General features: G+C 42.6%; 1 protein-coding gene and 1 long non-coding RNA gene across 10 annotated transcripts in view; one reads left to right on the top strand and one right to left on the bottom strand.

Moving 5' to 3' along the window:
- The window catches only part of ERC2 (ELKS/RAB6-interacting/CAST family member 2), an 829,394-nt gene that overhangs the window by 292,220 nt on the left and 523,530 nt on the right, over positions 1-13,644 (top strand). The window lies entirely within an intron of this gene.
- LOC123374486 overlaps positions 1-13,644 on the bottom strand; it is a 32,057-nt gene that overhangs the window by 10,475 nt on the left and 7,938 nt on the right. Inside the window, exon 3 of the long non-coding RNA XR_006581121.1 lies at positions 4,416-4,500. This is a non-coding gene — a long non-coding RNA (uncharacterized LOC123374486). The remainder of the gene's footprint in view (positions 1-4,415; positions 4,501-13,644) is intronic.

A 13,644-nucleotide genomic window follows, 5' to 3' on the forward strand; every position in this document is an offset into this window, starting at 1 on the left:
TAACAAGGCCCTTCTTAGGCTTACAATCCGGCGTCAGTAGGGTTTTTCATCAATTTGTTAAACTACAACAAAGGTCAGTTAGAAAGGAACTTTCCTGTCATACTGTTATACCCTATGGTTGCAGAATCAGAGCACTGAACTTTTACAGCATCAGAGAGTCCTCCTTAGGTATGGTTATCCTTCTGCTTTTTTTGTGGAAGAATATGGACACATTCAGTAATATAGTGTTTTGAAATAGAAGAGAGATCTGTGCATAAGGAATACTTGGCTGAGGTCTTTCAGACACTCTGGCACACCTCAATGACTCCATGGTAAGGGGCCTCATCCAATTCATGTCCCCCTTTCCTAGTAAGCTGGGAGAAAGAGGCTTCTTTGGCATCCTTTGATTTGAGCATTAAATTTCTCCCTTACAATCATTTGGGACTCTAAAGTTTTCTTCGCAAACTGACATAGTAAGTTTTACTTCCTCTGCAAGCAAAATCTTGTCTTGTTGCTCCTCCTATAAAGAAGTAGATTTTGTGTGAGCTGCATGTGTTAAGCACCTCTTTATTCCCCTGGAGAGAAGTGAGAGTTAATATTCAAGTTAATATTCAAAACTCAGGTTGTCACACTACCCATATGAATCATTATCAGCGCCTGGGTTAGAAATTTCCATTTAGATGATTTATAACATCAGTACTATCATGGACTTGTAAAAAGAACTGTAATCCTTTTTGTTTCCATCAATCTGGAAGAAATCAGTGATGTCGGCAGTGAGTTTCCTCTTTGATGCCAAAATTTCTAGCTGAAATTATGGTATTTGCAGTTTTTCTTGTAGAATCCAGGCACTTCTGCCACATGCTTCCACAACCTTCTGGAAAGTAGTGTTCATTGGGGCCCCTTGCTCCTCCCACCTTCTCTGCATCCTGGAGGATTCTGTGGGTGTGAAAGAGGGCGTGGAGCCAGTCACCCCTTAGTTCCTTTCTAATCAGCAAATGTTCAGCAAGCTCAGATAGCACATAGCGTACTCAATACTTTACTTGCATTTTTTTCTTTTCTCTTTTTCTGTCCGTTTGAGGCAAATTAAGTTCATAGTTATCTGGGTTTTTCTTTTTAAAAGGTGAGAGGAGATGCCTGTCCAGCCTGGGCTTTGTCTGGATTTGCAAGAGAGGGCTGGGCAGTCTACTGTTGATGGGGAGAAACTCTTGAGGCCCAGTCTGCTAAGTTGGCACTTGAATAATATCTAGTGTCAGCTTTGAAGATTGTCCTGCTGGAGGAGGTTGGGCTGCTTCTCACACCCCTGCACAAAGGGAGGTATCTGACTGTCAAGGTCTCTGGGTCTGTACAGGTTAACCTAGGAGATGTAGATGTGTGCCTAAAGAGGCTATCTCACAGTTAGATTCAATTTCCAACAGATCTGGATTTGCAAAACCCAGATCTGGCAGCTAGGCATGGATCTGGGAGCTGCAAAGCTCTGATCCACATCAGAGCACAGATCCAGAGCTTAAAAAGTACACACAACTATGTACTGTGGCTGATAAGTATGTCTCTGTATCCAGTGTCAAAGACTGAATCCAGATTCAGCAGTCCAGATCAAGAACTGCCAAGCACAGTTATCAAGAATGTACTAGATCTGTGCTCTGAGGGTCTGACACCTTTACTGTTGTCACTTGTCTAGCAGCTCTGTATCACTGAGGCCTCTGACCTGCCCAGATCAGTGGCGTCCATTTCTGACACCATAATCTTTGCTGAACTACTTGCCTTACTGATTCTGTGCCCAGCTTAGTGGTGATGTGAGCAACATCTCAGTATGGAGGCCCTCACAACCCTGCACAGGGGGCGATATTTTATAAGCTCCTGGTCAGATTGTTGGATCTCTTCTATAAGATCATGTTTTCATGTTGTGCTTCTTATTTGGTCATTTTCAGATGCACACACTTGATGCCCTGTTTGCTTGGGAGGAGGTTTTCCCTTTCTGATGCTCCGTCTATCAGACCCTCCCCCTGTAGGCAAAAAGACACAGATGGATCTTTTCTTAGACTCTTATTGTCAGAAATTGTAGATGCCAGTTTACTTGGTTCCAGAATTGTCAGTTCCATTGGTTCTGGGTAGGAACAGTTAAGGTTCTTTTGGGCTCTCTGTCCATACCTAAGGACTAATTAAGCTTCCTAAGGCCAGGTTTACAAGAATCAAGCTGCTGAGAATCTGAAAGGCCAAGAACTGATGATGGGATCAAAGGCTCTCTTTAAATGTAAGGGTACTATATCCATCTCTGTTCTATCAATTCTGAGGTTCATGGGTGTGAAGATTTTTTTTGTTATGCAGCCTCTGGAGCAGAAACAGGGTTCAGTGTCACAAGATCCATCTGATGCTCCAGAAAGGACTGCCCATTGTTTTCGGGATCTCTTTGAGTATGTCTACACTGCAGGGTAAGCCCAAGGTTTGAGCTCAGGCTCAAGCCTAACCCCTTTCTGTCTATGCACAAATTGTGCTAATCCAGAGCTCGAACCCAGAGTCCCAGATGTAGTGGAGGGTCTGAGCCTGAGTCAAGCCAGGACCTAGGATTCAAGCCCTGTTGCTTTGCAATGCAGATGCAATCCCACTGGACTCGTTCTCTGGGAGTCTACCAAAAGTACTCCACAATTCCATTGTTATTTAATAATGGAGATATCCCATCTCCTAGAACTGGAAGGGACCTTGGAAGGTCATTGAGTCCAGCCCCCTGCCTTCACTAGCAGGACCAAGTACTGATTTTCCCCAAATCCAGTGGCCCTCTCAAGGATTGAACTCACAACCCTGGGTTTAGCAGGCTAATGCTCAAACCACTGAGCTATCTCTCCCCCCATTGGCTAACTTTTACTCCATTGGACAGTCAAATTTGGTGGATAGGCAAATTTTTCCACTGCACCATGAACAAGGGGCTAGAGTGACCGCATTTCGGGAGGGCATTAGGAAGTCTACAATATGGGTGTTTGGACTTGGGCCTGCATAATGTAGTGTAGATACTGGAGTGCTGTGTTGGGAGCCTGTGTCCAACAATTTCTAACCCGGGGTTACAAATGAGTGCAGATGCTCACATCCTAGTTTAACAAACCCAGGATCTGATAACTTGAGTGCTACTAACCCTGGGCTTACATTGCAGTGTAGACATGCCCTTTGTAACACTCAAAGGCAAAAGAGAGAGACCTGGAATCCTTTTTTCTTCACAGAATGAAAGGGCACATTGCCAAGGTTCGGCAGAAAAGATAGTGTTGTAATCCCTAGTTGGATTTAGAGCTGTATATTTAGGGGCTGTGAGAACCACTCACTCTAGTTAATTCTCAACAAAGCCTCTGACTTCAAAATATGTTAGCCTCCTAAAATTGTTAAAGTAGCAGAGGTTTTGGCTCTTCTCTGATCTGCAGGAATCATCCTTTCTGGGAATCCCTTAAATCAATCTGGAGAAGTACAACAGAACATTTTCAGGAAGCATCTGACTCCCTTGACTGACATCTAAAGCATCTAGCCTGTGTTTGAGGCACAGTCTTCTGAGACCCATTATGAGAGATTACTGGGTACTCTCATGCTTTTCAAGAGGATGTTATCCAAGCTTTACTGTTTAAAGAGCAATTAGAAGCTCATATTTTCCCCTTTTCTGAATAACTCAGCATAGCTAGCAATAGTGTTGTTAAGAGAATGAACTCATTCAATTACAGCTTGGTGATCGAGGCAAACTTATCAGTAGCATTCACTTGCATTTAAAAATGAATTCATTTAATCTGTGCTTATACTCCTTTTGTGTTCACTTACCACCAATGTTTCAGTGATTGCGTTTACTTTCATGAATGCGTGCGTAAGTATCTGCAACGGAAGTGGTGTATTTTTACATAGAAAGGGACACTAGTTGACGCAGCAGGGGGAGAGAGTTACTTTGGCACAGCGGAAATTAAACGAGTCAGAAAAGGATCTGACTGCACCCCTCACAGCTAGTTCCACACATGCAATTACTTTGTAGGAAGGTGATGAGAGAAAATTAAATTTAAACTCTATACTCAGCCAGCAAATCTTACAGAAGCCTAGTTTTAGTAGGAATAATGCCTTGGGCAAAATCTGTGTGACCCAAAAAGGCAAAGGCGTACAATTTTCTAAAATTCCCTAACATCAGGAATATATAACAGAAAACTGTTGTGCTACCCTAATTATTCAGTAATGTCAAAGAGAGAGAAGATTAATTGTTTCACCTTCTAGTAGTTATTGATTTACATCTTTTAAAATGCACTATTCAACACTCTCTTAGCACATGTACTTTTAAAAAAACACCAAGAACATTTATGAAATGGCATAATGACAAGAAATGACTCTCTCAGCCATCAGCTTCCCCTACAACTTAACCCCTCTCAACTTCCACCTCATGCAGGATGCATCTGTTCTCCCAAGGCTTTTATGGCGCAACATACCTTGACAGTCTTCAAAATGAGCTTTGTTAGTAGAAGGGGAGAAGTAAATTCCAGAGTCAAGGATGAATCACTGAGAAGTTCCGCTCTGAAATAATAAAAATACTATTTTTCCATAGTAGCACCTATAACAAAGTACCGGTAGTTAGTTTCCATACATTCAAGGAAGAATGGTCCCTGCTCTGAGGAGCTCACAACCTAAGTGTAAGCAGAGTCAGGATGAGCTCTACCTGACATCTGGTGGTAAATTACACATACATCTGATGCAACATGACACAGTTAAATTATCATCTAGCTAATCCTCTCTGAAATAGTTAAACTGGCCATCTGCATAGAATTGTGATAATCGCGGAGTAGATTTGGGGATCAGGGCAGGAGGGGGCACCACCAATAATTAGTTTGGTGGGCACATCCAAAAATTCTGAGATCAGCTGTGGTGTCTGTCACTTCCTCATCCCAAGAGGCAGTAATAATATAAATATGTTTTGGGGGACTTTGCAAGAATCCGGGGAATGACTATTATATTAAATTGCTTCCTGCTGCATGGGACCCTGGATTACAGAAGAATAAACAACCCTTTCTGTTAACAGATACATATAATAGGCTGTGTGGAATGATAAATATATTTACAAGTTACGGATGGCCTCAAAACCAGCAAGTGCCACACTGTGAAAGTTGGACGTCTAACCTGAGGGACTACATTTTGACATTATCCTACATGTGTAGATGGGGATTATGCCAGAGCCTCTGTTTAGACTGCAGCATATATACACTGGGTTGAGACAGCATGAGTCATCAGGCTTTTTCCCAAAGTAGGGCATTTTGGTATAACTATGGGCCACTTTATTATACAAGGCCACAACAGTCCATGAAGTTGTCTTCAGTGGGAATAAAGGTAAAAGACGGAACAGAGAGTCTCTGAGCTGAGGTTTGCAAAGTTCTGCTATGCTTGCATGGTTCAATCAGAGTGGTAGGGGGTGGAAATGGGGAGTTGTTTTGTACTCCAACAAAGATTTCTTGCCTTGTATCTTTTTTTTGTTTTTTGTTCTTATAGGTTGGGTAAAATATCCCAGATACTCTCTTTGCTTTTCGTGCATGTAGTGATGCAGGACTCACCCCTGCGGCACCTCCTGCTGGTCGTCTCTGGGAATTAGCGCTGCCAGCCTTGGAGCGCTCTTTACAGGCCCGTGTCCCACTGCTGCTTGGTCCCCGTGTCCCTCCCGGACCCAGTGCCCCATTATCTGGGGTGCTGCCCTCTAGCAGTACACCCCTCAGTCTCAGGGTCTCCCCTCCCCAGGGAATCCCCACCTCGCCTCAGTGTAAGGCTACTGCCAGTCACCAACTAGCCCCCATTCCCTGGGGCAGACTGCAGTGTATGCCACTCATCCCTGGCAAGGGGGGTTTGGGCCTGCTGCCTTTCTCTGCAACCCACTACCTCTATGGGGCCTTGGACCACGCCCTGCAGCCTGGGGAGTTGCCAGCCTGGAGCTCCCCAGCCCCCCTGGCCTTTCCCCCACCCTGCCTTACTCTATGTACCCTGAGTTTCCCAGCAGACAGGCCCTGCTCTCTCCCAGCCTGGAGAGAGACTGTGTGCCTATACTCCTGGCTCAAGTCTTTTATAGGGGGCAGCTGAACTCTGTTTGGGGTGTAGCCACAGCTCTGCCTGCTTCCCCCAATCAGCCCAGTGGCTGCTTTCTCCTGCCACAGCCCTTTCCTAGGGCTGTTTTAAGCCCCTCAGGGCAGGAGCGGGTGTCCACCCCGCTACAGTGCATTAGTAATGATTGTTCATTTATCTATTGCCTATTGAGTAGTCATCATATTTACTCTGCACCGTGGACTGTGAGATGTGAAGGGAAAAGGAGTTAAGAAAATAATTGTGTACCATGATGTTTATAACTTTGCACCATAGGAAAATGCAGGGCCGCCCAGAGGGGGGCGGGCAAGTGGGGCAATTTGCCTCAGGCCCCCACGAGAGTTTTTCTGGGCCTCTGGAGCAGGGTCCTTCACTCGCTCTGGGGGCCTCGGAAAACTCTCGCAGGGCCCGGGCCCCCGGAGCTTCTTCCGCTCCGGGTCTTCGGCGGCGGAGGGTCCTTCTGCTCTGGAGCGGAAGGACCCCCCCCCCGCAGCCGAATTACCGCCAAAGCGGGACCCACCGCCAAAGTGCCGGGTCTTCTGTGGTAATTCGGCAGCGGGGGTGCCCGCCACGGGTCTTTTGGGCACTTTGGCGATGGGTCCCGGAGCGGAAGGACCCCACCGCTGCCGAATTACCGCCGAAGTGGGGGCCCCCCGCCGCCGAAGACCCCAGGCCCCCTGAATCCTCTGGGCGGCCCTGGGAAAATGTATGACCAATGAGCTGCATGGTCATAAAGAGTGTGACTGAAAAGCAGGAGAAAGAAATAAGGGACTTGCTGTTTGAGTTCTTTTGGAGAAGGTGGAGCACATCCAAGCAGCAAGGCACTGTAGTTGCATTGTGGGGAGCTTTGTCAATCATGTTTAATGTGGGTGTTTTGGACCAAATTATGGTAAGGTGGATGTCACAGAGCTATTGATGTACTTGAGTGGTGATTGTCCATGTGAGTGAGGGAGTGGTGTCTGGATGCATTATGCTTGCATAATCCAGGAAGAGAGAGAATGGGCCAAATTGTTGGCATAACTCTATTGAAGTCAATGGATTTACACCATATGAGAATTAGAACAATGCTTTAAAGCACCCAGAAAGGTACACTCTCATCAGTGGCTTCTGCAGCATCCTCTCCCCACTCTTGTGCACAAAGTGCAGGCCATCTCATTAAGCCTGACTCTTGGGAAGGAGGGCAAGGGGTTCCTTGTGGCAGCTCTAATTTGGCCCATTAATTTTTATTATAATTTTTTCTCCATCTTGTAAATGTCACTATAAATATCCTGTCAAATATAGACAAAACAGCTCCTTATATTACACCTTTTAGAGAAAGTATCTGACTGCACACCACATTTACAATCATTGTCTAGTTTGCAATGTAAAATTACATACTGTCAATCAGAGAAATATTGACTGAAGATACGGTTCTAAAGGGTACCGATTAACAGCTATTAATTAATATTCTTTTAAAAGATAAGTATTTAAATGAACTTTTGCAAAATTAATTAATTAACATTACATTATATGAAAATAGTTTCTTGGCATTTAATTGCTGTTTCCCATTTCTCTTGTTAATATGCAATTGTATATATACTGAAGACATACTTTTCTATAGTTATTCTGTTCCTTGTTCAAATTAATTCTGTGGAGAATCAAGTAGCATTTCTGACTCAAGCATTTCTCTTTGGAGTAACTTGTGCTGTTCTCAGAGAGAGAAATATATTTAACTTGATAGTTTTGTATGTTGCACTCAGATAATGTCTCCCCCACATCAGTGTGTCAGTTTCATATTTACTTAGACACATGTTGAAGAATGCCTATTAGTCTTCACAAAAATTAATGAATTAAGCCTCACACAAGATAAGTAATATTTCTGTTTTAAAGATGAGTAAACTGAAGCACAGAGGGTTGAACCATATTTTCCAAAGTGTGTGCACCTGACTTTCATGCAAGCAAACTCTCATGCACATACTTGTATCCTTGTGCAGATCCCTGGATATGTACATACAGTGGACTTCGTGTGAGTATATTTGGACAATTGAATAAACATGCCCCAGCAGGACAATGGAGACTCCCTGGAAAGGCTATGTATTTGCTAATGACTCTGCCCCACTACCCCCTATGAGACAAAGGGGGTTGTGGATGTGAGTGCAGCATGGCTGGGACATGAGGTCCCATACTGGGACTCATGACCAAAACTGTGCTTATAAACAGGAGGGCTTCTCTGTGTGTTCAAGCAGAGAGAAACCAGAAGACAAGACTGGGCTGGAGGAGATGGGGCACAGAAGAATCCTGAACTTCCTGGAAAACACTGGCTAAAATGGAAAGGACATGGGGGGTGAGGAAGCTGAGGCAGGGTCTTATGTACAAGTGTTTATTTTTCTATAGATCCGTATATCTCTGGTGCTTTCTCTGAGAGTAAAATGTGTGTGTGTTTAGAAATTCCTTTGCAGTGTGCGTATTGCTTGCTTACGCTGTCATGTAACCCCCAAAGAGGAAAATAGTAAACCAGAGAGTCCGCAAGTTTGGTGGAATACTGGGAGCATGCAGCAGCTACTGGAGAGGCTTGGGAGAGCTGCCACTAATTTCAGGGCCTAAGTTATTGGACAGTGAGGTCCCCGCTGCCAAGAGAGGTGTCAGACATGAGGTCTGCACCTGAAACCTATGCCTAGAGGCCAAGAGCCAGAGAGACAAGGCTTAAACTCTGCCCAGACTCAGCAAGCCAAGAGCATGTGGGACCCAAGGTTTGGGTCTGGTACAGCAGCCTGGTGAGTATTCAGGAGTGGGAGTTCCCCAATTACTGGTACTCAGAAAATGTAAATGTGAATTCCTTTGAAGTTTACCTCCACTAATATGGAATCTAGAATCTGGCTTCCCAAAGGGAAGAAGGTCCCAGCGTGTGTCCTCACGGGTATTCAGGTGGGAATTGTGAAATAAAGAATTTGAAAGTGGTTAAAAGCTGAACTTTTGAGGAGACTGGGAGACCCTTGAGGGTCTGCAAAGAAGCAGGCTGTATCAAGACTAAGTTGGGCCTATCAAACTGCTTGAGAGAAATATGAAGCTTAGGTAAGACCATATGCGTTTAAGCTCTTGTTGTTTAACACTTTACTCTGTTGGTCATGTTACTCTAGATAAACAAGTAATACTTTGGCTTGAACAAGCTGTCTTGTGTCACTGCATTTATCAACTGATCTCAGCTCCCAGCGAGAGCTCTATAGCAGGGACCAAACACAGTTGGATCTGCTGAGGAAAACACAGCTGGTAAATAGGGGGGTGCTGTAGTATAGTAATCCAGTCTCAAAGCAGGATCATGATATTCAATTCTGAGGAAGTGTAGGCCTGTCATTTGAAAGAGGTGCTCCTGAAGAGAATGAGAAGTCAAAGATACAGCTTACCCCCAGAACCAGCACACATGCCCATTGCCTTTATAGTATAGAGATTTTATCTATTTCCAAGTCCTTCGTTTAGATGCATTTTGCTGTTGCTGTAGTGACTAAATTAGCAACCTAATAACAATTTTCAGTAAAAGATTGGTATTCCAACTATTTATAATCATTGACCTCAACTATTTATAGTAAAACAATCTTAAAAAGCAGAACTGATGCCATTTTTTCTTACTACTTGTTATATATAAATGTAGTGGATATCCATTGGTACCTTTTACATTATTAGTAAATTATATGCTATTTTGGTATGAAGCAGTTGAGTGTATTAACACAACTTTATGGAAGAGCATTGTGGTGTGTTGAATTTAATTTCTATTTGTTTAAAAATAAAATCGGAAGGTTATTGAAGACAGGATTTTCAAAAGTTAAGTTACCAAGATTGATAGTTTTGTAAATTGGTTTTAAGTATTTTGAATTTACAACTATCATTATGTTGCAAAATAACATTGATTTTGGAATGACTTACTTCCTTTTGCAGTAATTCAGAAAATATTATGACAGCTATAGTTTTATAGTGAGCATAAAAATCAGTGAGGTAAGTTCAATGAGGTAAGGTTAGTGTTGGAAGTTTTATTAACAAAAACTTTAAGTATTAACACATGAGTTACAATTCCCATGTGTTTTCTGAAATTTGCTGGAACTGAACTGAACATTAAATTCTGAACTTTGGACAAGTCACTTGAAACCACCTAATTTTAGTGCTAGGAGTAGCCAAAAATGTAAATATTAATAAACCAGCTTCTTTTATACAGTTGGCTGCATTGTTAATCCACATATGATCAGAATTCCGTGCTGCAGATGATGTAAGTCCAATCTACACTGTGTTTCAAACTGACTGAAGGAATGAGTTTTATACTCGATTTAAACTCTCTTCCATCTAAGCCATTTTCTAATATTATTTGGCCACCCAACATTACTTCCATGGGGAGGGCATGATAACCAAGCAAATTTTGGCCTAGAGGAGAGGAGAATGAAGGGAGGGTCAGCCTCCTGCAGCATGAAGAGTCTGCTGCCAAGTTGGGGACCTTCACTAGAGAAGGGGTCTGTCTAGAGTCTGCAGTGGCAGAATGGGAGTGATTCATGCAGTGTCCAATCATCGTCCTCCTGAGAAACAAGCAGGGAATCACTGGAAAAGTGAATACATCCTGCCTATTACACTGAAAGGGGATTTCCCCTCCCTTGCCCAACAGGATGGAATTCATTTGGTGGAAAAACAATGAGGATTCTGGTGGCACCTTAAAGACTAACAGATTTATTTGAGCATAAGCTTTTGTGGGTAAAAAACCCACTTCTTCAGATGCATGGAGTGGAAATTATAGTTACAGGCATAAATATATATTGGGACATGAAGAGAAGGGAGTGAGAGCCAATGTAGAAGGCCAATTCAGTCAGGGTGGAAGTGGTCCACTCCCAGCAATTGAGGAGGAGGTGTCAATACCAAGAGAGGGAAAATTGCTTTTTGTAGTGAACCAGCCACACTCAGTCCCTATTCAAGCCCAAATTGATGGTGTTAAGATTGCAAATGAATTGTAACTCTGCAGTTTCTCTTTGAAGTCTGTTTTTGAAGTTTTTTTTGTTAAAGAATGGCTACTTTTAAATCTGTTATTGAGTGTCCAGGGAGACTGAAATGTTCTCCTCCACACTTTTGTATGTTACCATTCCTGATGTTTTTTTTTTGTGTCCATTTATCCTTTTACGTAGAGATTGTCCGGTTTGGCCAATGTACATGGCAGAGAGGCATTGCTGACACATGATGGCATATATCACATTAGTAGATGTGCAGATGAATGAGCCTCTGATGGTGTGGCTGGTGTGGTTGGGTCCTATGATGGCGTAACTAGAGTAGATATGGGGATGGAGAAGGCAACGGGGTTTGTTACAGGGATTGGTTCCTGGGTTAATGTTTCTGTGGTGTGGTGTGTAGTTGCTGGTGAGTATTTGCTTCAGGTTGGGGGGCTGTTTGTAAGCAAGGGTTGGCCGGCCTCCCAAGGCCTGTGAGAGTGGGGGATTGTTTTCCAGGATAGTTCCAGATTGTTGTTGATGCACTGGAGAGGTTTTAGCTGGGGGCTGTACGTGGTCGCCAGTGGTGTTCTGTCATTTTCCTTGTTGGGCCTGTCCTGTAGTAGGTGACTTTTGGGTACCCGTTCATCTGGTGGGATTCCATGAAGAGAACTTTGTGGAATTTCCTTTTCCATATATATGCAGGAGACAGTATGGTCATGTGTTTACAAACTGTGTTCTAGCCTATATCTCAGGCTGCCCTCCCTAGGCGAAAACTTAGTTAACTGCCATAAATCTCTCCCCCTTTTGCCAATATTCCTTAAGTATTTACTGCTTAAGTATTAAAAGGAGGATACTAAATCAAATTACCTCTCTAATGAATAAACAACTCTTTAAGATTAAAAAAGAATTGCTAAATTAAAAGTTCAGCGAGGTCTGCAACTACAGAATTTAAACTTAGCACTAGAAAAGTAAAATGAGTGCTTCTGATTTTCATACTTCAGGGACGCTGGCTTACAGTAAAAGAGGTGAGTCAGCCTGTGTCACTTAAATTAGGAGGAATCTGTTGTGATACACTTCTAGAAATACCTAGATATGCTATGACAATTAAGGGAGTGCTGATGAATCCTATAAAGCATATCAAAATATCTCAGTAGGAAGAACTTTTAACTTCTTGTAAATAAGTTAAAAGTTTAATGCAAATATGAGTATTGAATGTAGATTTTTAAAAAAAAGATAAAATGCAAGTGTTTACAACAGATCCTGATCCTGCATCTTCTTGTGTGAGGCAGATTGCTGTGCTCCTGTAGAGTCGTAGGGAAGGCAGTGAGGTGGGGAGTGTCTATATAGGGTAGGAATCCACTCACATGCAGGAAGTTACAGGACTGGAGCCATTTATTATAAAAGAGTATATGATACATTGTGATACAAATCTCTGGCATTTACCTGTCATAAGGATCATGTCATGGGTAACATGGATTAGGGAACTGCTGTGCAGAATGGGGTCATTTTAGCAGGCATAGTGCACAATTTTTTTGTTAAGAGGAAATCTTCACTTTAAAACATTTTATGAACCTATTTTCCGGTGATGATCCATCCGGGAGATGGTTAACCAGTTCACCAACCAGTCAAGAATTCAGCATCTGAAAACTGCATGGGTAGTAATAAATGTATCCATTCTACATTTTCACATGGTTCCATATAGTAAAAGTATAATATTCAATTGCACAGGATTCAAGTATCTGCGATTATGCAGTAGAGAAAAATTCTTCTTTTAAATGGGTGTATTGTGTTCCTGCCTTTTCTTTTGAGAAGTGGATGTGCATTCAAGTCCACAATTTAAGTTTGTACTTGATAAGTTCTGTTTTGTAACGTTCCAATGTATAAAAATATGACTGGCAAATATGGTGGCATTTAGGTTTATTTTATAGTTAAATTTCATGCAAAATATGGGGCAGAATTTTTTAAAAGAGCATGAAAAACACCTGCTGTTCATATACTACTCAGGTCTGTGTGTTTCCAAGGGGATGAGCACACACAAATTTTTGATGGGGGCCTGTTTCTTAGTTTATCAGCTGTGGCACCCCTTAAGGCTACTGCACCAACTACCCATGTAATGAGTGGAAGCACAGAAGTGGAGCAGACTCTGCAGAGCTGGCACAGGAGGGGACAGAACAAGGGGAAGAATGGACAGAACCGTGGCTCTGTCCCTCTATGTGCTAAGTAGGGTTGCCAATAGTCCCTTATTACAAGGGACGTCCCGTGATTTTTTATCTCTGTACAACAAGATCGGGAGTTACTGAGTGCTACAAAAAAAAGCAAGGAATACTGCTGGTGAATGTATTATTATTCTTTTATTATTTATTAATGATAATTAGTAATATTGGGAGGAGGAGTGGGATGGGGTGCTAAGAAAACAGTCCCTTGTTTTTTAAATACAGTGTTGGCAACCTTAGTGCTAAGTGATAACATCACTGTGATAAGATGCAAATATTCTGATGGACTTGAGCGTGGAGCAAGAATTTAGCCATTAGTGTTTAACAACAAAAATAATACTTTCTGAGGTTTGGGTTCTACCTTAGTAGTGTAGAAAGCCATAAAGTGTTACTTACTATATCAGAGGTCAGCAACCTTTCAGAAGTGGTGTGCTGAGTCTTTATTTATTCAC

This window comes from Mauremys mutica, chromosome 7 (assembly GCF_020497125.1).
Source record: "Mauremys mutica isolate MM-2020 ecotype Southern chromosome 7, ASM2049712v1, whole genome shotgun sequence".
Taxonomy (NCBI): Eukaryota; Metazoa; Chordata; order Testudines; family Geoemydidae; genus Mauremys; species Mauremys mutica.